Source organism: Triturus cristatus, chromosome 2_2, assembly GCF_964204655.1.
Source record: "Triturus cristatus chromosome 2_2, aTriCri1.1, whole genome shotgun sequence".
NCBI classification, from domain to species: Eukaryota; Metazoa; Chordata; class Amphibia; order Caudata; family Salamandridae; genus Triturus; species Triturus cristatus.
The window spans coordinates 364634385-364656991 of NC_140582.1; the positions used below are offsets into that span (position 1 = coordinate 364634385).

Consider the following 22607-nt stretch of genomic DNA (forward strand, 5'->3'; position numbering starts at 1 on the left):
GCACTATGGTGCAAGAGTGCCTGCATTTGCACTAGGCAGCTTAATTAGTGCTAGCGCTGGGGAAACGCAATGCTGCACTGTATTCTTGTAAATAAAGTGCAGCCCTACGTTTCAGAAGTGGCAGAGTACGGTGCCACTTCCTTGTAACTATGCCCCGTAGCACTGCAGAGGAAGTGTCTCCATTTTCCAAGGCCTCAGAGGAGGAGCCCAGAGCATTTATGGAATGTAGCTGCTGGTGCCTGGGCCCAACTGCCTAAATTCGAGTATTCAGGCCACTGTGGGGCATGGAGACCCACACGTGGGGGGTTAAGGGAGAGGCCAGCCCTTGGGTGGTCCTCTTAATGAAAAAGTTGGATGTGAATCTGTGGTGGGGGCTAGATCTTACAAACAAGTTGTCGATCATATTGCGGCTACACGAATATTGTTGAGGCAAGAGCAGTCCTACGCATCCTCTGCTCTGTGTTCCAAAGTATGGACCATGTCCTGTAATTCCTGTACCTGAGTATGAAGCTGAATGTGTGTGGCTGTAGCTCAGCCAATGTTCTCTATGAGTGGGTGATGAATTCCGGCAGGCACTTATGATTGTTTTGCAGGAGTTTTACATCGGTTGCCACAGAATCTACCATCACTTTGAAGGAGATTTCAGAAGACTCTATGGACTTCAGTATAGTGCCCAGTTTGTTTCATTCAGTGGCTGCCAGGCTGGGGAGGCAGTCCAGGCAGAGACTGGGACCCATTCTTTGCTGCTTTGGTGCATCACATAATATAGGCGGGTGGTAGGGATGACAAAGAAGGGGAGATTGGGGGTTGAGTGGACCCACTTGCAGCCACCTGCATGGGAGCCCTACATCAGACCAGTGGTGCAGCTGACATCACAGGGCTTCCCTGTTAGATAGCTGTGTTGTGTAGGAGCAGCCACAAAGTGGAGGTCATGGACAATCCCCAGGTTCTAGACCTGGTGAGCACCACCTGTTAAGTATCTTGGTATTTACCTGCTCTGTACCTATAAAACTCGTTCCGGCCACCAGGATCCCATGCAACCATCATACTTCTAGACTAGTGTCAGACAATGAGTCCAGGGTGCACCCCTGAAGGTCTGGACTCGCCAATGTGCAGTGGGGGTGCTGGGCAGGAAGCTACTCTGGTAAATGTGGGGGCCGCTACAGGGCTGTCCAGGGTAGTTCACCATCAGATGCTTCCGATCAGGCACCATAGGTCACCTTTGAGGGCTTGCCGGCCCCCAGGTCATGGATGGTCTCTCTGATCTGTGGCTTTGCTGACTCGCTTTGTGGGTCTTCCAACTCTCCACTGTGATCAGCAGTAGGGGACCCAGCATACCATTGACTGCCTGCGGCAAATTGATTTCCTCCAGGAAGAACTCTGCAGGTTGCTTTATCCAGACAATAGTGGCATTACTGGGCTGAGGTGCCCGCCCGGCCCAGCGGCGGGTTCCAAACTTTGGCTCAAGGCAGGATCCGGAAAAAGGTGGTGTGTCCCCCAGCCCCTCCAGCATTGGACAACAGACCTCGGAGTGAAAATTCCACTGGATGGATGGATAATACCCTGATTAAAAGAGCTTTGAGCCGGGAGACTTGCCTGCCATGTTGTCCACGTAGGCCACGCCTCACATAATGAAAATTGCAGTAATCACATGCAATCTTTGTGGGTACTTGAGCATGATTTCCTTCACACACTGTCTCTAAGGGAACTTGGTTCAAAAAACAGGAGGGGAGTTACCCCAATGTGCACCACACAAAGGGACGGGGTATATGCAGAAGAAATACACAAAGTGTCCCTATTGAAAAATTTATCGAAAACAGCTCAAAAGTATGCACAGAGGACTGTTGTTTTCCTCACTGTCTAGAACTGCTGAGAACACTGTATGCTATCTGCACTTAGAAAGGCTCTTCGTGAAACGTATTAATTAAAACATAATCATTTATTATAAATCATAAAAATTCATAGCACAACACATTAAAACCATATATATCTGTATACCTCCCTTAAAGGGTTACACTCTATAACCTGCTATACAAGGGAATGGTCCAGTTCATTCAAAACACAAAGGTTAAAAGTCGACGCAGCGTTTCGGTGTTAATAGTAATATTTCCACCTTCTTCAGGACTAAAAATCGTTTTTTCCAAATCTACAATAAAAAGGAAAATTTGACGATATAAACCTTTATAGACAAAAAAGTGCAAATAAACAGTGTTCTCCTATACATAGACAGTATTCGCTATATTGCTATTACATGGGTGTTGCAAGTCAACACCACAGTTATAATTGATTATACATTTTATTATTCTAACTTGCATAGTGTATATAACCATATTTCCTAATCCACAAGTATAGTCACTACAGTTCAATAAAAACAAGAACATGCATACCTCATCTTTTTCAATTGATAAAGTTTTGATAGGAGGATGACCTTTCCAAGTAAGAAATATAATGTTCGGCCCACAGGTTATATTGCCTATGATGTAAGCAAGAATCGATTTTAAATCAAGCATTCAAATGCCCCCAAAATTAAAGTATAGGGCGTTTCTTAAATGAATAAACAGACACGGGCTGCCTTAGCCTACCTTAATGATAATCAGGTTTTTTTGTCTATGTTCCGCAAAAGCCACCGTATTTGTTCTTTATCCCAGGAGAGTAAAGGCCACTTAAAATCATTAGGAGTTTGACTCTCTGTAAGGAACATATGTAGAAAGGGACTTCATTAGCTAAAAGACCTCTCTAAAATAGTTGATATGTATTGAATAATGCTACTATCTCTCACCACAGAATTTAGTAGATTGAGGTCCTTGTCGTTATTTTCAATCTTTAACTCTTTAAAAAGACGCCGAAATATTGTGAACGTTTTCTTTCTTCTAATGTTTCTTAACGACCTATATGGGAAACATATAATAGGTTTCATATTCTCTGTTGTCTCGTGTTTTTTTAATTTCCTTAAGTGTCCCAGGTTGTATGTCTATTTTTTGCAACGAGTTAGTACTCACACGAGGACAATTAGTACTATTATTGTGAATCGTACAGATAGGAACGGAGAGTACCTGTCTGACCTTTTATTAAATTATGTGCCCAAATGAAATAAAAATCCCTTAGTGTGGGGACTGAGTTATTGTTAAAAAGCACAAAACAATGCATTAATCAATCTCAGAATAGTGCATTTATTAATCTCACGTGACGGAGCTAAATAATACCAAAGGGTCAATGAATGGTTCCGCCTGAGAACTAAGTCAGCTAGTTTAAATACGGCTCTATTGGACCCTCTAATCGCTTACCTTATCGGATAAAATCGGCCTCCCTGCTTTCACGGAACATCTCGGGCTGGTTCTGAAGGGTACTGTGCAATACTTCCCTTTTTGAACCCGTAATCCCGGAATTGTTGTTTACGTCATGTCCTGTATGTATACCTACGTTCGCCTGGTTATCGCTACTTTAGGTGACGTTGGCGGCCATCTTAGAGTTTGTCAACTTATAAGGAACTATGGTTTAAATTACATAGAGTAAGCCGTCAGGTTGTTCTAATTTGTCATATCTCATATTGTTGACAATCCCACCTTCAAGTTTAAAGTAATAATGTTTTTACTATTTATTAATTCAATAAAAATTTTAAAGACATTTTTCAAAAAAACTTTAGGTAGTTCTACTCTATATCTTCGACAAGTAGGGCACGAACTTGTATTTGGTTTTTATACTTGTTCTTCATTGAATTCACTGGTTTCTTGCCGTGTTCCGTGACTGAATCGGAACGTGACTTATGTTGTAATAATATGAAGAATGGGCATATGGTCGGCCATATTAAAGAAACAAATAAGTTGAAAGAGCGGATTAGATTAATATGTTCCCGGTCTTTCGGGATGATTTAATCATATAGAATGCTGGAAATGTTCAAAACCAAGTGGTTTCTCTTCTTTATCTCGAAGTTTGAGACATGGTCATACAGCTCATTGTCAACCTAAGTTTAAAACTAAAAGTGAATGAACCATCATGCTGTTATATGTATACACTTAATATACAGTGTTTATGGACCTAGTATTCTCTGAACACCATAGTTTTATTCTTTGTCTTCCTCAAGTTGTATATCAAACATTTATAAGGATTGTCTTTCATATATGTTTCAGAGTTGGAAATCAGCAACTAAGAAATAGAGGGCATTGGGAGAAACACTATAACGATAAATTACAACAGTCTCTCCCAGTCCTCCCTATTATTCAATCCATTTTTGTAAGTGTTGAACCGTGACATAAAGAATTGTTCTCGTTTCTTTCTTTTTAAGGCGATATCGCCGCCGCGAGTGTCGCAGAGTATGATTTCAATGCCACACCATTTAAGGTCATCGACTGAATGATTCGCCTCTAACCAATGGTCCACAAGTGGGGCTGTTCTTTTCTTAGTTCTGATAGAGGATTTATGTTCAGTAATCCTTGTGCGTATCTCACGAGACGTTTCACCTATATACGCTTTATTGCATGGGCAGACTATCATATATATTATGTTTCGAGTTCTGCAGTTGATCAACCCTCTTATGACGTGCTTGTATCCATTGTGGGTTATCGAACTGCCACTCTTGATGTTACTGCAGCTCTTACATGAATTACATGGAAAAGTGCCAACAGGAAAAGGTACATTATCAATAGTACCCTGTTTGGAGACCCTATTCTCTCTATATGTGTGTACTAGTTTATTTCGAATAGTACAATTCCTTCTAAAAGAAAACATAGGTTTTGTTAGATTGATTTCGCTCTTATCTTTGAGAAGCGACCAGTTCCTATTGATGATGTTTTTACTTTATTGCTAATGTTACTGAAGTTAGTCACAAAGATTAATGGTAAATTTTGTGGTTCTATATCTCTGTTTTCCTTATCTTTAAATAGCAAGTCTCGGTTGAAGTACTTAGGTCTTTTGTAAGCTCTTCGTATAAGGTTCTTGTAGCTAATTAAGTCCCTATCTACATATGTTCCTTACAGAGAGTCAAACTCCTAATGATTTTAAGTGGCCTTTACTCTCCTGGTATAAAGAACAAATACGGTGGCTTTTGCGGAACATAGACAAAAAAAACCTGATTATCATTAAGGTAGGCTAAGGCAGCCCGTGTGTGTTTATTCATTTAACATACACCCTATACTTTAATTTTGAGGGCATTTGAATGCTTGATTTAAAATCGATTCTTGCTTACATCATAGGCAATATAACCTGTGGGCCGAAAATTATATTTCTTACTTGGAAAGGTCATCCTCCTATCAAAACTTTATCAATTGAAAAAGATGAGGTATGCATGTTCTTGTTTTTATTGAACTGTAGTGACTATACTTGTGGATTAGGAAATATGGTTATATACACTATGCAAGTTAGAATAATAAAATGTGTAATCAATTATAAGTGTGGTGTTGACTTGCAACACCCATGTAATAGGAATATAGCGAATACTGTCTATGTATAGGAGAACACTGTTTATTTGCACTTTTTTGTCTATAAAGGTTTATATCGTCAAAGTTTCCTTTTTATTGTAGATTTGGAAAAAACGATTTTTAGTCCTGAAGAAGGTGGAAATATTACTATTAACACCGAAACGCTGCGTCGACTTTTAACCTTTGTGTTTTGAATGAACTGGACCATTCCCTTATATAGCAGGTTATAGAGTGTAACCCATTAAGGGAGGTATACAGATATATATGGTTTTAATGTGTTGTGCTATGAATTTTTATGATTTATAATAAATGATTATGTTTTAATTAATACGTTTCACAAAGAGCCTTTCTAAGTGCAGATAGCATACAGTGTTCTCAGCAGTTCTAGACAGTGAGGAAAACAACAGTCCTCTGTGTATACTTTTGAGCTGTTTTCGATAAATTTTTCAATAGGGACACTTTGTGTATTTCTTCTAAGGGAACTTGAACATTCTCATCATTACACACAAATTTGTTTGGACTTGAGCATCATTATCTTCACACTCCATGTGGGGATTTAAGCACACACTATTTCAGTGGAGACTTGAACACAATCATTTTCATGCACTACCTCTGTGGGAACTAGAAAATAAGTATTATAACACACTATCTATATGGAGACTTGAACATCTTTATAATAGCACATTATGTTTGTAGGGATTTTCACATCACCTTAATATACCATCTCTATGGGTGCTTGATCCTTCCTATGAACACACCTCTGTTTGGACTTGATCATCATTAGTTTAACACTCCTTGGGGAATTAAGCTTTGCCTTTACACATTATTTCAGTGAAGACTTGAATACATTAATATTCAAAACACTATCTCTGTGGGTACTTGAACATCACAAAGATAACACACTATCTCTTTGCGGACTTGAAACTTCATTAACATAACACTATCTTTGTAGGGACATAAACAACACAATCATAACCCACTATCACTGAGGGAACATGAACATCACTATAAAAGCATACCATCTTCGTGGGAACTTTAACATTTCTATAATTACACACAACCTGGGTGTGGCCTTGAACACAATTACTTTAATACTCTCTGTAATGAGATTTAAGCTTTGACTTTACAAACTATTTCAGTGGTGACTTAAAAACAATCAACTTCACATACTATCTAGGTGGGGACTTGAACATCACAATAATAACACATTATCTTTGTGGGGACATGAACATCACTATAATAGCTTAGCATCTCTGTAGGAACTTGAACATCACTATAATAACACATTATATATGTGGGGATTTGAACATCACTATAATAACACACTATCTTTGTAGGGACTTGAACATCACCATAATAACATACCATCTCTGTGGGGACTTGAGCTCTCCTCTAATTACACACAACCTGTGTGTGGGCTTGAAAATCATTAGCTTCACACTCTTTTAATGGGGTTTAAGCTTTGAACTTACACACTGTTTTAGTGCGGACTTAAACACAATCATCTTCACACACTATATCTGTGGTGACTTGAGCATTACTTTAATAACACACTATCTTTGTGGGGACTTAAACAACACTATAATAACACACTAACTTTGTGGGGACTTGAACATCAGTATAAGAACACACTATCTCTGTGTGGACTTGACCATAATATTCCTTGGTTCCATATGTTAATTTAGCTATGTGTTCACCTATCTCCTAAGATTTTAAGCACTAATAAATGAGTTGAATACAGTTTTAAGTAGGGGTGGGCGGAATTTGCGAAAGTGACTTTCGCAAATTATCGCGAAAATGTTAAAAATCTCCGCAAACACGCGGAAATATCGCGAAGATGCAGAAGTTTTTTTCCCGCCCGTTCGCGGTATTTTCTGCGTGGTCGCGGCTCGCCAACGTACCCATGCGGTTGCTCGCGGGCGCGGCCATCTAGTTTTCACTCTTCTTGCGGTGCATGATCGTGAGAAGAAAGACGTGATCGCGCGACGCATGACGTTACTGCGGGCGCGAACTGTCGCGAGACAGCGCAAATGGCACCCAACAATCCAACATCTCGTGGAGAACGCGACCGGATCGGGAAAACTTGTCGGCGAACGCGGGGATTCAGGTAAGGCGATCGCGCGCGCGTGAGAATGTATTATTTTACAGCGCGAGCAAGAAACAAATTATCGCTAAGCTGCGGAATGCGGAAATTTTGACATTTTCGCACTCTCCGCGGAACGCAAAAATGTCAAATTATCGCAATTTCCGCGAGCGGAACGGAAATTTAGCCCAGGCCTAGTTTTAAGTGTCTTTCTATAATCATGATATGATATTTTCTGACACTCTAACTTAATCTGTCTTTTGTGTATGACCCTAGTATATGTGCATCAATTCATATATGAATAGAGTATAATGTTGTTTGTGTATAATAGTGATAAATTAAACATTTAGCCATGTGCCAGTGACTGTATTCAATCATAAATGGTGGTATGGACTAGGTACTCATTAGGATGGTAGCACAGGTTCAGGTCCCCACAAGGATGGTTCTGTGTGCGCAATTAAACAGCAGTATATTTGCAAATTTGAAGCAGGAACCTGATTAATATTTTTCTGTTGTTAGTATATTTTAAAAACATTGGGAAATGTTAGTCCCTACAAGGCAAGTATCCACATATCATCCCCACAAGGATGGTAACACGTGTATGTGTGTTTGTGTGTGTGTGTGTGTGTATTTGTATATTCACAGAAAAACCAAAGGTTAAAGTAGCGATATGTTTAGGGGAATTTTTCAGTGACAACATTAACATTTTTAACTAAAATAGTACAGAAATTTACCAGTTATAGAGTTAGCAAAGCAGACTATAACCACTGGGCTGTGTGGGGGCCGCGTGCCCCCCTCACTTCTCTTGTGGTTAGCCCCAGGGAGGTGGTGGGCCCCTGGGCTGCGAGGGAGCCCAGAGCCCCCCCTCATTTTTATGATATCTAGCCCCAGGAAGGTGGATGTCCCCAGGGCTGCGGGGGGGTCCGTGCGGGACCCCACTCATCACTACAAAAGATGTGATTTGCCCTGGAAAGGTGGTGGCCCCCGGGACACGGGGTTTCCATTAGGGCAACCCCTACATAAATTTCAAGGATGCCCCTGGGAAGTGGAGGTACGCGGGGCTTTGGGGAATCTAAGAGGAGGGCCCCATGCACCCTCTCCTACATATTGAAACTTGCCCCTGGGACCTGGCCCACTCGCGGGCCTAAACTAAACGAAGCTCAGGAGCTCCACATATTTATTTGTTCTGCAGAAATTGCGGATCCAGCGCGACTCCAGATGAAAATTAAAAATACAACTGCTTTTTTGGCCCTGGGGGGTCCCTGTGGAATCTCCCCAAGAGGCTTAGGGTTTCAGTGTGTTTCTTCCCTGCCTTTGTTTCTTTTTTTAAACATTTTTTCTCGTGACTCAGTTCAACAGAGTCACAAGATGGCTGCCAACACTTCCTGATTTGAAGTGTTGGTAGCTAATCAGATCTCAGGCACGAAATCGGGATGGGCCACGGATCCTCCGCCTCCCCAGAAGTGCAATTTGAAGTTTCTTTACATTTCTCCTCAAATACTGAACAGATTTACACTATTTAACAAAAAAGTCACCTTCTGGAACAGGAGCTACCTTTCTGCAAAATATGGTGTCATTCCGTTCGGGCTGTAGTGGTGTTTAAAGTTTACTATGGAAATTAAAATGGAGAAAATTTATTTGGGAAACCGCTTTTTCTCGGCCACCGCTTGACAGATCACCACAAAAGTGCCACAAAATTTCCAAGACAACAGCAGAAGTCACAAGCAAATTAGTTTTGAAAATTCCGCGAAGATTCATCAAACTATGCCAAAGGTATTGGCAAATATAAAAATGTTCTTCCTATGGAAACAACATCCTAACTATAACTACTAGGTTATATATATATATGTATGTATATATATATATATGTCTTTACTATGCAAAGCCTAATAGGGAAAACAAATGAAGAGACATGCGTAAATAAACATAAAAGAGAGCCTTTCCTGTGGTAAGTTTTGCAAGCCTATGAGGAAGATGCTTTCTGCATCGAAACGCGTCACGTTACAAATTTTCTTTTTTGTTTTGCAGAGAGTCAAGAATGAAAGCCGGATGGCTGGATTGCTGCTGAGTGCCTTCCCAAAGCTCCAGGGCATTTGTTTGAACAAAGTTATCCACACGGCGGTCCGGTCGTGGGGAGGTGCACCATCTCAAGTAAAGGCAACAGAGAGGCTGTGATGGGAAACCATTCCTTGACTGTGCAGCGCAGTGATCCGAAAAACAAATAAACTTTTCCCTGCATTCAAAGTCCAACCAAGGAAAAGACATGCATTTTAATATTAATTACCGACAGGAGCCCACTTAGGGGAGACTTTTGCTCGTGATGGAACTACTTGTCCCAGCATGCCACTAAACTGCACTATGCAAAGCCTATTAAGGAAAAGAAATGATGAGATATGCGTAAATCAACATAAAAGAGAGCCTTTCCTGTGGTAATTTTTGCAAGCCTATGTGGAAGATGCTTTCTGCATCGAAACGCGTCAGGCTACAAATTTTCTTTTTTGTTTTGCAGAGGAGAGTCAAGAATGAAAACCGGATGGCCGGATTGCTGCTGAGGGCCCTCCCGAAGCTCCAGTGCATTTGTTTGAACAAAATTATCCACACGGCGGTCCTTTCGTGGGGAGGTGCACCATCTCAAGTAAAGGCAACAGAGAGGCTGTGATGGGAAACCATTCCTTGACTGTGCAGCGCAGTGATCCGAAAAACAAAGAAACTTTTCCCTGCATTCTAAGTCCTACCAAGGAAAAGACATGCATTTTAATATTAATTACTGACAGGAGCCCACTTAGGGGAGACTTTTGCTCGTTATGGAACTACTTGTCCCAGCATGCCACTAAACTGCACTATGCAAAGCCTATTAAGGAAAACAAATGATGACACATGCATAAATAAACATAAAAGAGAGCTTTTACTGTGTTAATTTTTGCAAGCCTATGAGGAAGATGCTTTTTGCATCGAAACGCGTCAGGCTACAAATTTTCTTTTTTGTTTTGCAGAGGAGAGTCCAGAATGAAAGCCGGATGGCTGGATTGCTGCTGAGTGCTCTCCCGAAGCTCCAGGGCATTTGTTTGAACAGAATTATCCACACGGCGGTCCGGTCATGGGGAGGTGCACCTTCTTAAGTAAAGACAACAGAGAGGCTGTGATGGGAAATCATTCCTTGACTGTGCAGTGCAGTGATCCGAAAAACAAAGAAACTTTTCCCTGCATTCAAAGTCCTACCAAGGAAAAGATGTGCATTTTAATATTAATTACCGACAGGAGCCCTCTTAGGGGAGACTTGTGCTCGTGATGGAACTACTTGTCGCAGCATGCCACTAAACTGCACTATGCAAAGCCTATTAAGGAAAACAAATGATGAGCGATGAGTAAATAAACATAAAAGAGAGCCTTTCCTGTGGTAATTTTTGCAAGCCTATGAGGAAGATGCTTTCTACATCGAAACGCATCAGGCTACAAATTTTCTTTTTTGTTTTGCAGAGGAGAGTCAAGAATGAAAGCCAGATGGCAGGATTGCTGCTGAGTGCCCTCCCGAAGCTCCAGGGCATTTGTTTGAACAAAATTATCCACACGGCGGTCCGGTCGTGGGGAGGTGCACCATCTCAAGTAAAGGCAACAGAGAGGCTGTGATAGGAAACCATTCCTTGACTGTGCAGCGCAGTGATCCGAAAAACAAATAAACTTTTCCCTGCATTCAAAGTCCTACCAAGGAAAAGACATGCATTTTAATATTAATTACTGACAGGAGCCCACTTAGGTGAGACTTTTGCTCGTGATGGAACTACTTGTCCCAGCATGCCACTAAACTGCACTATGCAAAGCCTATGAAGGAAAACAAATGATGAGACATGCGTAAATAAACATAAAAGAGAGCCTTTCCTGTGGTAATTTTTGCAAGCCTATGAGGAAGATGCTTTCTGCATCGAAACGCGTCAGGCTACAAATGTTCTTTTTTGTTTTGCAGTGGAGAGTCAAGAATGAAAGCTGGATGGCTGGATTGCTGTTGAGTGCCCTCCCGAAGCTCCAGGGCATTTGTTTGAACACAATATATATATTTATATATAAATGGAGAGATTACCTACTGGCTGTCACCAGTAGGTAGTTAGAGACAGGACCTAGTTTCCAGAGGAAAAGCGTTTTTTGTTTTCCCAATACCTTTTGTGATGGTTCACGAATCTTCATGAAATTTTCAAAACTAGTGATCAGCTCCAGTCAGCTCCTGTCTTGAAAGTTTCGGGGTGATTCGCCAAGCGGGGACTGAGAAAAAAGGGGGGTCCTAAAACACGTTTTCCCCATGTTATTTTCATAGGAAACTTTAGACAAAGCTACAGCCCGAACTGCTGAATGGAATTACACCAAATTTGGCAAAAAGTTAGCCCTTGGTTTAGAAAGAGTCCTTTTTGTTAAATGGTGTAAATCCATTCAGTAGTTCCTAAAAAAATTTAAAAAGAAAACGTTTTGATAACTATGGCCTCGGTGAATTCGCGAACCCTCTCGACCACGAGCTTTATTCTAATTGGCTACCAACACTCCAAACCAGGAAGTGTTGGCAGCCATCTTTGTGACTCGGTAGAACCGAGTCACAAGAAAACAGTAGAAAAAACATTAAAAAACAAGAAAAGGGGGCAGGTTAGAAACACCCTGACCCCCTAGGCCTGCTCAGGGGGAACCACAAGGACCCCGATGGGGTTGCGATTCCCGCAGAAATTATTTAAAAAATGAAGCGTGGGCTCCCATGCTTCATTTAAAAAATGCCCCCAGGTGGGCCACCTCCCTGGGGCTGTGATGCGTGGGGGGTCCCAATACCCCTCACGCTGCCCCGGGGACCACCACCTCCCAGGGGCTCTATTTATTTAAAATAAAACCTGTGTCGAGCCCCACCACTCGCTCCGGGAACCACCACCTCCCTGGGGCTTTTTAATGGTAGGGAGGGGGGCCCTCAATGGCCCTGGGGACTGCCACCCCCTAGGACCAGCTCCTGCAGTGTTCTGGGGTGCCCACCCCCAGTACACTGCTGTTTGCTATGGCAGAGCAGGAGCCGTGTGGCTCTCGCCCTGTCATAGCAAACACTAGTTTGGATTTTGGAAGCGAGAACACAGTCTCCTGCTCTCGCTTCCAAAATCCAAAGCAGATTGCTTTTCCACAAGGGGAGCTGCATGTCAGCAGCTCCCCTTTGTGGAAAAGCAATGCCGGCTCCTGCAGGAGGCGGAGAGCCGGCGGGTCAGTGGGGATGGGGTCCCTGGGGCAAGAAGTGGCCCAGGAGGGGGCCACTTGGCCCCCTTCAATATTGAAAAACAATAATAATAAGAAATAAAGAGGCACAGCACCAGGGGGATGGGGTCCCCGGGCCAGTAGAGGCCTAAGGAGGGAGGCCACACAGCCCCCTCCTTTTAAAAAAATAAATAAAAATGTGGCCATGCCCTGGGGGATGGGGTCCCTGAGGCCGAAATTGGCCTGGGGGGGAGGCCCCACGGCCCCCTTCCCATTTTAAATACATTTAAAAAAAAGAGCAGGCCCTGGGGAATGGGGTCTCCAGGGACCCAATTAATGTAAAAGAAGGGGGGCCACACAGCCCCCTTGTAAAATAAAAAAATAAAAAACATTTAAAAACCTTTGAAATTCACTGAATTAACGAAAGGTTTTCGGGATGTTATAGTTAGAAATTAGCATTTAAAAAACCATTGAAATTTACTGAAAAAAAACATAGGTTTCAGGGACGTTATAGTTAGAAATTAGCATTTAAAAAACCTTAGAAATTCACTGAAAAAACCATAGGTTTCAAGCACATTATAGTCAGTTGGACATTTCACACATACAAAACAAGAAAAATTCGGCCGTTATAGTTAGTAGAACTAACTATAACTCATGCCCCCGCAATGCACTGCTGATGACGTCACATATTACATCATTCATGACATGGTCAGTGACATCACTGATGACATCACTGATGACATCTCAAATGACATCACTGATGACATTACTGATGACATCATCCACGTGAAAATCTGATGCACCTCCTCACACCCTAATATAACCTTTGATACACCTACTCTAAAATACAGAATACCATTTTCGAAACCATAGACATGCCAATACCAGTTACTACATACCCACTCACTGATTGCTAGGTCTACACACACATCCACTCATTCACCCATACAATCACTGATACATGCAGTCACTCATCAATACAGCACTATAAAATGCACTCATTCACCTACACAGACATTCACACACCACCACTCACCCATAGACTTACTCACATACCTACTCAATCATGCAAAGAATCAATCACACCCATTTACTCATCTATACAGTTATACACACACCACCTCACTCATCCATACAGCCACTCTCACAATCACTCACTCTCACATATAGTCATTTATATACTCCAAATGTCACATATACTGTCTTTTACATATGAAGTTACTCAGACGTGTACCACTGAGACATCCATATACTCACCAACACACCCATACACACAGTCACCCACCTATACAGTTGTTTCCACATGCACTCTTGAACCCATTCAGCCAGTGAATCAACCACTCACATATCTATACACAAAGGCACAAACATCGCACCCATCCACACAGACACTAAGGCACCCATACAGATACTCAGATAACCAATCGATAACCTATATACATACTCATTTAGCTACTCACCAACCGATGCAGCCACTTATACACCTACTGACATACTGATATATATATATGTATGTATATATGTATCTCTCTCTCCATATATATGTGTGTGCGTGTGAATATATATATATATTTATACAGTCACCAATAAATTGTTGACATGCAAATCGGAGTTCGTAGTGTATGTGCTGGAGTGCTCTTGTGGACTGCGGAATGTGGGAAGCACGAAGCTGCAGGTCCACAAGAGGATACTCCAGCACATGCGGGCCATCACCAATAAAGATATGAATGATCCGGTGGCCCGTCACTTTGAAGAGGTCCACGCTAGTAGCCTGGACCATTTAATGTATTATGTAATTGATAGCATCCCGCCACCAAGAAGAGGAGGAGATAGGGAAGCTATGCTCCGGCGGTTAGAAACAAAATATATCCTTGAATTAGATAGCAAGACCCCACATGGGTTAAACACTACTGAAGATTTATACACATGGCTATAACCGTAGTTAGGTAAGCAGAGAATAGCAGAATCTGAAATCAGTAGATGTGCAACATGAAATCATGAAAACAGAAAGCTCAGTTATCCATTAATTTCAGTTTAGGAAAAGAAAGCTTATTAAAAACCTTCCCCCGAGTAAAACTCCCCTCCAATCAGTAACAAATGATTTTTCTTCTTGTTTGTAGTTGTAAAACATGGGCTCATGTGGCAACACAAAACTGTTTTTATACATAGCATTTTGCACAGGTGAATGTTAATGAACATCAGCACTTTTTTATATATACAACAAAAAGCACTTTTTTGCCAACATTTGCACATTAGAAAAAAGTCTAAAGAGAACAAATCTTATATTGTTTACAGGTGAATGCGTATTTTGCACAGAAATCCATATGAGACCAGGATTTTATCATATTTTAAGGATATTTCATTTAAATAAAAAACAATGTATTTATACAGTTTTTTTTAGAACCTATATGCATATATTGCACAAGGTCGGGGATGATCTATTCTGACTTGATTAATCAGGAATGTTGGTTATAAATAATACAACATGAATTGTGACCAAAATACCAACAATTGCAAAATAACATCAAAATGTATAGTTGCAATGTATTTATACTGTTAGAAAAATTAATATTGATTCTCTGAAACAAGACCGCTCAGACTATAGAGGTTTCTTGAATGTGTAAATGGGGAAATCAGCTGGGTAGACTGTTTTCCTGTTCCATTATGTAAAATAATGAGCACCTAGCACTTTAACCCCTTCGCCGCAGCACGAATTTTTCCGCGGTGCTGGGGGGGTTTGGGGGTTTGCGGCGCCGCCATGCTCGTGACGGAACCACTCCGTCATGAGCCACGGGCGTGCTGTGCTCATGTCGGAGTGGTTCCGTTACGACTCCGCCCACTTGCATTGTTCGCCCGCACAGGCGGGGAATCAGTGCCGCGTGGGCGGAGCGGCCGCCAACGGCCGCAGCATGACGGAGCCACTCCGTCATGAGCACATGGTGCCCGTGGCTCATGAGTGGTTCCGTCATGAGCAGGGAAGGGGTTAAATACTGGGAGAAAAACCATGGTATGTCTTGTGATCAAGAACCCGAGAGGTCTGAATCGCGTCATGGCACCCATGCACTGTGAAAAATAAACTAATCAGCACTAATTAAGCAGAGTTCGTGCCTTTTTCGAAAACTACCGGGAACCGATTGGAGAAAGGAGCAAGGCACATATATATCTATATCTATCTATATATATATATCTATCTATTTATATATATATATATATATATATATATATATATATATATATATATATATATATATATATATATATATATTCCAAAAGAGAAACGCACGCCACCATCCGATGTGCGCAATCAGGCCACACCACTGTGCTTAGTTCAAAAGTAGATTTTATTTGGACAGAACAGAGTAGCATTACGCGTTTCGGCTTCACTAAGCCTTAATCATATGCCAGCAACCCTTCAGTCACCACCTGATCTGTTTTTTAAAATGGTATTCATGGACAGTGACAAGGGACCACAATCATGTTTCCTAGTGGCTACCAATCAGCGTCAGAGTGTAACTGCGGTTTAAAAAGTAATCATCTTCTTTGTATATTCTTTCGCAAAGCAGTGGCTTTTGTACATTTAACTTGATGCCAAACCTTATTTTACCATCTATTGTCTATTTTGCATCTTATTTGTTCAGCCCACTGTTTAATTCTTAATTTTTCATTCGAGTCTCTTACGAACCACAGTTCCCACAATACCTTTGTTTAGTGAAATAGGTATCCGTGTCCCAACAGTCACAAAGTTCCAGTACCTCTACACCTTTGGCTTCCAGCACATCACTGTAGTTTCTTAAATGCCTTTAAAGGAATATTTCCATGTATGGCAGAGACTCCAAAAAATATCCTGATCCAAAGTCGTGACAGGCGCTGAAGATTTTCGAACAGGGAAGCTCATCTGTCTCCGTTTCTTTTACTTCAGCACAGCGTGCTGGGATAAAGTTCCCAACAAATCCTGGCTCGATCAATAAAGTCTATAAACATTCTTGGGCGGGCCTTAATTAGGGCCCTGCTGCCATTCTTGCCATATCCTTTCTTTTCCAGCCGGCGGGCTCCCTATACGGTAAATCCAAACAAAAGCACGACAGAAGGGATGCCTCAGCCTCTCGGATCGGGGCCTGTTCAGCTCTGTCACAGCTCGATACATTCCAAAAGAGAAACGCACGCCACCATCCGATGTGCGCAATCAGGCCACACCACTGTGCTTAGTTCAAAAGTAGATTTTATTTGGACAGAACAGAGTAGCATTACGCGTTTCGGCTTCACTAAGCCTTAATCATATGCCAGCAACCCTTCAGTCACCACCTGATCTGTTTTTTAAAATGGTATTCATGGACAGTGACAAGGGACCACAATCATGTTTCCTAGTGGCTACCAATCAGCGTCAGAGTGTAACTGCGGTTTAAAAAGTAATCATCTTCTTTGTATATTCTTTCGCAAAGCAGTGGCTTTTGTACATTTAACTTGATGCCAAACCTTATTTTACCATCTATTGTCTATTTTGCATCTTATTTGTTCAGCCCACTGTTTAATTCTTAATTTTTCATTCGAGTCTCTTACGAACCACAGTTCCCACAATACCTTTGTTTAGTGAAATAGGTATCCGTGTCCCAACAGTCACAAAGTTCCAGTACCTCTACACCTTTGGCTTCCAGCACATCACTGTAGTTTCTTAAATGCCTTTAAAGGAATATTTCCATGTATGGCAGAGACTCCAAAAAATATCCTGATCCAAAGTCGTGACAGGCGCTGAAGATTTTCGAACAGGGAAGCTCATCTGTCTCCGTTTCTTTTACTTCAAACTACAGTGATGTGCTGGAAGCCAAAGGTGTAGAGGTACTGGAACTTTGTGACTGTTGGGACACGGATACCTATTTCACTAAACAAAGGTATTGTGGGAACTGTGGTTCGTAAGAGACTCGAATGAAAAATTAAGAATTAAACAGTGGGCTGAACAAATAAGATGCAAAATAGACAATAGATGGTAAAATAAGGTTTGGCATCAAGTTAAATGTACAAAAGCCACTGCTTTGCGAAAGAATATACAAAGAAGATGATTACTTTTTAAACCGCAGTTACACTCTGACGCTGATTGGTAGCCACTAGGAAACATGATTGTGGTCCCTTGTCACTGTCCATGAATACCATTTTAAAAAACAGATCAGGTGGTGACTGAAGGGTTGCTGGCATATGATTAAGGCTTAGTGAAGCCGAAACGCGTAATGCTACTCTGTTCTGTCCAAATAAAATCTACTTTTGAACTAAGCACAGTGGTGTGGCCTGATTGCGCACATCGGATGGTGGCGTGCGTTTCTCTTTTGGAATGTATCGAGCTGTGACAGAGCTGAACAGGCCCCGATCCGAGAGGCTGAGGCATCCCTTCTGTCGTGCTTTTGTTTGGATATATATATATATATATATGTATAATCTACTGGCGGTCGCCAGTAGATAGTTCTAGTTAGGACCTAGGAAATCCGCAACATTCTATTGGGAATATCTTTGGCGCCGATTGACGAATCATTGCGAAATTCTCCAAACTTTTGGCCAGCTCCGCTCCGCTCCTATCCTGAAAGTTTTGCGGTGATCCGTGAAGCAGGGGCCGAGAAAAAAGGGGGGTCCCAAAACGCATTTTCCCCATGCAATTTCCCATAGGATCTGTTGTCGAAGCTACAGCCCGAACCGCTGAACGGAATGACACCAAATTTGGCAAAGAGGAAGTCCTCAGTTCAGACTCGTGCCTTTTGCATATTTGGTGTGAATCTGTTCAGTAGTGCCTGAGAAAATGAGGGTAAAAAAGTTAGGGATATCTTTGGCCGCGGAGGATCCGCGGAACGTAACCGCACCGTAAGCGCACCCTCTCCGAACGGAGCGCGCACCCTCCCGATCGCGCGCTGAATGCTAATTGGCTGTCGAGCGTCTCGCTACATTCGAAACCAGGAACTGTTGGCGGCCATTTTCTGCCTCGGTAGAAGCGAGGCTGAAGATAGAAGGGGAATAAGTGTGTAAAAGATATAAAGGGGGCAGAGTGGAAATACTCTGACCCTCTAGATCTGCTTAGGGGGTCCCAGAAGGACCACCTGTGGCCCCCCTTTTTAAAAAAAAAAGCGGCGAAATGCGCGCATGGTGCGCGCATCCTATCGCGTTGGATGCACGGATTCTCTCGCGGTGGGTGCGCGGATCCACGGCAACGTTTTTTGAAAAACGACAAGAAATCATTGGTTGTATAACAACTTTCTACACTGAAAGGTAGGGTGTATATTTTTGTTTTTTAAAGGTATGATTGTTATTGGTTAACAAAAGCAGATTGTAAGGAACATTATATATGATAAGCTGATATGTTGAAAAGTCAAGCACACTTCCTGTCTTGTGTAGGAACATTGTGTGCTGAACTTGTGACCTGTGAGCTCAGTGCAGTGTTCCATGACCTGTTTCTATGGTAACAGGCAGAAGGCAGATTGGGGGAAGGGTTGAAATGTATTTCAGTTGGAAAGGGTTGAAATGTTTAACCAATAGAAATGTGTATTTGCTTTTGAGTTTATGTGCGAAGGATTGTGATTTGATGTTTACATTTATATGTGTGGAAAATTAAATGGAAACTTTTCCATTCTTTGCATATGCTGAGAGGTGCACAGTGCAGAGATTCTGTAAAAGAAAATATGGTGAGTGATTGATATACTCCTTAATCTACAAAAGAACTTGAAAGATGAGTTATTTAATTGTGAGGGGATGTATGTGGACTATTTTGATTTTAATCAGACTAATGTATTTTTCCTGCTAAAGTGTAGGGAGTACTTTTTTTCTCTACAATGTGTGTGCATGTAGAAACTATTCTGTGATTGGCATTTGTGTTTTTCATGTGTTTGTAGAGAGATAACTGTGCAGTTTTTATATTTTGGTAGAATTAGAAACCAGTCATTGTTTATGAATTTGTGAAATGAGTTATGTTATGTTTCTATACTAAAATGTAGTACTACTTCTAGATGAAGAAATGTGTTTTGATATAGTGCAAGGGATAGTGTTGTTTGTCTAGAATCACACAGTGAGTCTGTGTGCATTTGGGAACCACTGTGAGAGAAGCATTTGGTAATATTGTGTATTGGCTGACAGATAAGTGTTTTAAAACCAGTCAGATTGTCAAGTTTTAGTAGCATTAGAAGACAGTTGTGGCTTATGCTTTCATTAAATGAGTGAGGCAGTGTGTGCAGTTCCCTTACCACTTGCACTGTAGTGAATGAGTTTTGGTAAGCTCATAGGGATAGAGGTGCTTGTCTAGAATCACACTGTGAGTTAGTGTGTATTTGGGATCAGTGTGAGAGAATCATTTGGTAACATCATGTATTTGCTGACAGATAACTGTTTTAAAATCTGTCATGTTGAGAGGTTTCAGTAGCATTAGAATCCAGTCTTTGCTTATATGTTGATTAAATGAGTCATGCTTTGACACTGATGTGCTGTACTTAAATATGTATATTGTGTGCAGTACCATTAACTCTTCCAGACTAGTGAATGAGTATTGGTAAACTCCAAGGATAGTGTTGCTTGTCTAAAATCACACTGTGAGTCTGTGTGCATTTGGGTAAGGATTGTGAGAGAAGCATTAGGTGTAACATCGTGTATTTGCTGACAGATAACTGTTTTAAAACCTATCATGTTGTCAAGTTTTAGTAGCATTAGAAGACAGTTATGGCTTATGCTTTCATTATATGAGTCAGACATTGACACAAAAGTGCAGTCCTTAAATATGAAGATTGTGTGCAGTTCGCTTACCACTTCCACAGTAGTGAAGGATTTTTGGTAAACTCCTAGGTATAGTGGTTGTTGTCTAGAATTACACTGTGAGTCTGTGTGCATTTGAGAACCACTGTGAGAGAAGCATTTGGTAACATCGTGTATTTGCTGACAGATAACTAATTTAAAACCTCTCATGTTGTCAAGTTTTAGTAGCATTAGAAGCTAGTCTTTGCTTATGCATTGATAAAATGAGTCGGGGTTTGACACTAAGGTGCAGTACCATGTACTATTCTGTTCACTGTGGCAGAACTGAAAATTTAAAAGTTTTACCTAAGCACTGTCCTAGAAGTAGTCTGATTATTTAGTCAGTTTATAAGTACCAAATAGATTGCTTCAAATAAAAGTTTTCTGACATACTATACACTTGTCTTTTACACCTTCAATTCCCTAGTCAGTATCCATACACTTCCAGGAAACATCCTGTCACTTCCTTTGCAGTCCTCTAGAGACCCATTCAACAGCATGTACTAATCCATTGACAGTGCCAAAACTCAAACACTTATAAATTCACCTAGACACTCTCTTTCCAGTACTCTAATGATTCAGTCACTGCCTAAGTATTCATGCACTGCGTCTTAGCACATGGACTACATCAAACCCATATCCACTATGCATGCAGTCCTCTAACCACCTACACACTTGTCTTTCACACCTTCAATTCCCCAGTCAGTATCCGTTCACTTCCAGCAAACACTCTGTCACTGCCGTTGCACTCCTCTAATGACCCATTCAGCATCATGTACTAATCTATTCACAGCGCCAAACCCTAATAAATTCACCCAGGCACTCTCCTTGCAGTACTCTAATCATTCAGTCAGTACCCAAGTACTCATCCAGTGACCCAGGCCTTAGTATATGGACTGCTTCAAACCATTATCCTCTATGTATGTAGTCCTCTAACCACCTACACAATTGTCTTTCACACCTTCAATTCCCTAGTCAGTATCCATACACTTCCAGGAAATACCCTGTGACTCTCTTTGCAGTCCTCTAGTGACCCATTCAGTCCAATGTACTAATCCATTCACTGCGCTAAAACCCAAACACTTATAAATTCACCAAGATACTATCTTTGCAGTACTCTAATCATTCAGTCAGTGCCTAAGTATTCATACACTGAGCCAGGCCTTAGCACATGGACTGCTTCAAACCCCTATGCACTATGCATGCAGTCTTCTAACCACCTAGACACTTGTCTTTCACACTTTCAATTTCCTAGTCAGTATCTATACAGTCCAGCACTTGTCACTGCCTTTGCACTCCTCTAGTGACCCATTCAGTACCAAGTACTAATCTATTACCTGTGCGAAAAGCCTAGCACTTATAAATTCACCTAGGCACTCTCCTTGCTGTACGATAATCATTCAGTCAGTACCCAAGTAGTCATGCATTGCGCCAGGCCTTAGCACATGGGCTGCTTTAAATGCCTACGCAGTATGGATGCAGTCCTCTAATCACCTACACAGTTGTGTTTCACACCTTCTATTCCCTAGTTAGTGTTCATACTCTTCTAGCAAACACCCTGTGAGTCACCAAGTGTGTCTCCTTATACTACTGTAATAATTTAGTCAGTTAGCATGTAGTCTTTTAGTGAGGTAGGCTTTAGGGCATGAACTGCTTCAAAGTAGTATGCACTATGCATGTAGTGTTTTAATGATCGTCACACTTGTGGTTCAGGGCTATAGTTTCATAGTCAGTTTTTATATAAAATGTGTTTGTACAGTAATGGAATAGTATAAATTTGAAAGTTATTAATATACATTTATTTGTGATTCTTTTTTACAGATACAGAACAGGAGTGTTTCTCATCTGTTTGCACTCTTCTCGTGTAAGATTGTTTGGATGAAGGGTCCTTAGCTGTTTCATCATACTTGCTGTGCCGCACGAGTATTTTTTGTTAGGATCTCCTCGTAACAGAACTCTTTGGCAAATCTTGCGAGTGACGAAGGTGTCATTGGTCTTTGTTTGCTCCTTGGAAAAAGTAAAAAATGTCCTCACCACTGAAGAAAAACGTTGTTTGTGTGGTGCCTTCTGCAAAACATTTTCTTCAGATTCGGTAAATATTTTAAAGCGGCAACATTTACAGTTTTTGTAAGTTAAACTTATAAAATTTT

The 22607-nt window shown here is 41.3% G+C and overlaps 1 long non-coding RNA gene across 1 annotated transcript; it reads left to right on the top strand.

The window, feature by feature from the left end:
* The first annotated feature begins 5021 nt into the window (after positions 1–5021).
* LOC146862281 (uncharacterized) lies at positions 5022–5631 on the top strand. Its single transcript, XR_014978409.1, has 3 exons — positions 5022–5080; positions 5190–5275; positions 5517–5631. It is a non-coding gene; the product is annotated as an uncharacterized LOC146862281 (long non-coding RNA).
* The last annotated feature ends 16976 nt before the right edge of the window (positions 5632–22607 follow it).